Source organism: Populus euphratica, unplaced genomic scaffold, assembly GCF_000495115.2.
Source record: "Populus euphratica unplaced genomic scaffold, PopEup_1.0 scaffold439.1, whole genome shotgun sequence".
In the NCBI taxonomy this organism is placed as follows: Eukaryota; Viridiplantae; Streptophyta; class Magnoliopsida; order Malpighiales; family Salicaceae; genus Populus; species Populus euphratica.
The window spans coordinates 36,548-39,483 of record NW_011500088.1 but is presented as its reverse complement, the minus strand read 5'-3'; positions in this window follow the sequence as shown (position 1 = coordinate 39,483).

The following is a 2,936-nucleotide window of genomic DNA, read 5'->3' as shown; positions in this document are numbered from 1 at the left end:
TTTTATTTTTAAAAAATTATTTTTAATATCAACACATTAAAACTATCTAAAAATATAAAAAAATAATTTTAAATAAAATTTTTTATAATTTACCCAAACTCTATTTAGAACGTAATACCATATAAAAGCTTAGTTGAGTTTAAGTATCTTGAGTTATTACCTTATCTTAATCATTTTTTTATGAAAAAAATCTAGGTAAAAACCAAAAACATTCATCACTTTATATATAGCAAAATGTGCATATTTTATAATATATATATAAAAAATTCAATTAGTTAGATGGTTTTAATGTGCTAGTTAACTGGCTGAACCAATCTCATATCATCAACATCATCATTTTAATATTTCAATTTAAAGAGATAAGTGTAGTAAACGAGCATGAACCAAGCTTACTATGAGCTTAGAGATGCAAGACAATATGAATTAATATACAGGAGGTGACTATATTTTATTTTTCATGTTATTATTCGGGTTTCTCGTAAAATTTAGGCCAGAAATAAGAAATTTATGAAGAAGACATCATTTTCAATTGAGATAATAAATTTGCAGAAGCTAGCCTAAGAATTGCCTGATGAAAAGAAGAAATAAAAACCCACATTTAAAAGCGTCACAAACTGTTGTTTTTTTGCTAATGATGAAGTGGGTTAATGTCCTAAACTCATAATTTCTCTCTTTCTATGAAAGGTGTTCTATACAAGTACCATATGGATAAGCTAGAATATTAAACTTGTCAAGTGATGTAGCCAACCACAGCTCACAGTCAATAAGCTAACTTTTTCTTTATGTCAATTTCTAAACCTCGATGAGATGGCCTTGTCCAGGACTTCTTGTTTGAAGATCAAGCACTAAACCTAGCATAATTCGAGGATGTCTCTAATGCCTAAAAAAGACAGTAGATGAGACAAATATTTGGAGAATGTTATCGATCCTTATCTAACTACTAGCTCGTCCAAAAATCCCAGGCATGAAAGTTAAATATGGTAGACTGAGACTCTAAAGTCATTTTTCACCTAATCTGTTTAATATTTGACTGCAATTGACCAGATGGTGAAGAAAGGACTATCTCCTTTGAGTTTGAATCCTTTCTTTCTGAGCTGGTGAGTTCCATTCGCTGAATTGAGAAAAGATGTGTTTTTAGAAGGCAACATTAATTGCCAAGAATTTATGTTGCTCTTGGATTTTCTATCGAACACACGATAATATATAGGTAGAGAATTGTGGCCATGGAGGAAAAATTAAATAATCAGCATTTCGTAAATAATTTACCACATTAGAATTAAGTACTGGATAACAAAAAAAAAATGGAAAAGTAAACAAGAAAAACTATGCATGAGCATAAAAGAAAATGATAAATGGTTAAAAAAATATAATAATGAGTTTTTTTATAGCTTGCAGCTCCAATCAATGGGTTAGTAATGAACAGCTAGTCGATAAGGAGAATTCTTATAATAATAATAAGAGATTATACATCAGGATAGATTAAAGTAGTGTGTGGTATATCGGTTTAAAGATATTTTTTTTAAATATTTTTAGATTATTTTGATATACTAATATTAAAAATAAATTAAAAATTATTTTAATATATTTTCAAGTAAAAAATATTTTAAAAAACAATATTTATCATTTTTATAATTTTTCACTTGAAAAAAAAAAACCCAGACAAAAGATCTATATCTGTCTTATGGCTATAAAATCTTTCATGATTCATATAGAATAAAGAAGTCGAATATTGACATCCTTTTATATTTAAGAATAATTAAACTCAAGAAGGATTTGAAATTGTAATCTTGTATAAAAGGTTCACTTCTACTAGATTGATTCGATTTTGTATCACTTGTTTATGCTCGGATTCTTTTATTTAATTAATTGAAGAATTCAAGCTTAACCTAGCGGGGGGGATGACATTGCAAGTTTTAAGACTACGAAATTACGAGTTTAATCTTTCATAAATATCTGTATGACATGGATTTACATGGCTCAATTGATACTTATTATTGAAGGTGTTGCTTGCATGCTTCAACAAATTTTGTGAAAATCAGAATATTAATTAAAAAAAAGAAAGACGATTTAACAACATAAAATATTTGATTGGGCCAACATGCACGTGCTGTTCTCCTACTTTTTCCATTTTATTAATGCGTAATATGGTACATCCCTGAAAGATGAATCTTAATAGCAATGAGAAAAAGGCAATGATGAAAAAAAGAAAAAAAAACAACTTAAAAACAACTAAAATCAGATCTATTGTTACTATTCACCAAAAAAATATAATGATATTTTTACCTTCTAAAAAATACTAAATAAAAAGGTAAGTGTTCATATACAGTAATTGAAGGCACGTGAAAGATATCTGTATCTTTCAGGCAAAGCATACGATACCTCTAAACATGAAAAAAAAATACTATTATACCATATTATTGTAAACATCATTATATTTATTTCTTGATAGTAATGTGTGTATCTTTGTTGATGATTTGATTTGGCATTCACGAGTAGTTTTTTCCTTCTTCTTCAAAAATTACATCTTTACCTTTATGACTGTAGCATTTTTATTTTAGTTTTTATTTTTAATTTTTAGTCTTCACCTTTTAATAAAAGTATTATTTATTTTTAATTCTATCATTAAATCTTAATTTATCAAATATTATATTATTTAATGTGGTTTTTATTCTTTGAATTTGTAATTCTTATCCTTAGTCCTTTTGGAAAAGTTTTAGTGGTTTTCATCATTCAATTCAAATTGATGGTATTTTATTTTTCAATTTGGTTCTTATAATTTTTTTTCTTGATATTTTTATAAAATTTATTATTTTTTTCAATCTCACTCTTTAATTACAATATTATTTTTATTTTTTATATCAATTTTGATATTCGTTCTTTTTTTATCCTTTTACTAAATTGATTTGTTTTTCAATTCACCCTTCAATTAAATATAA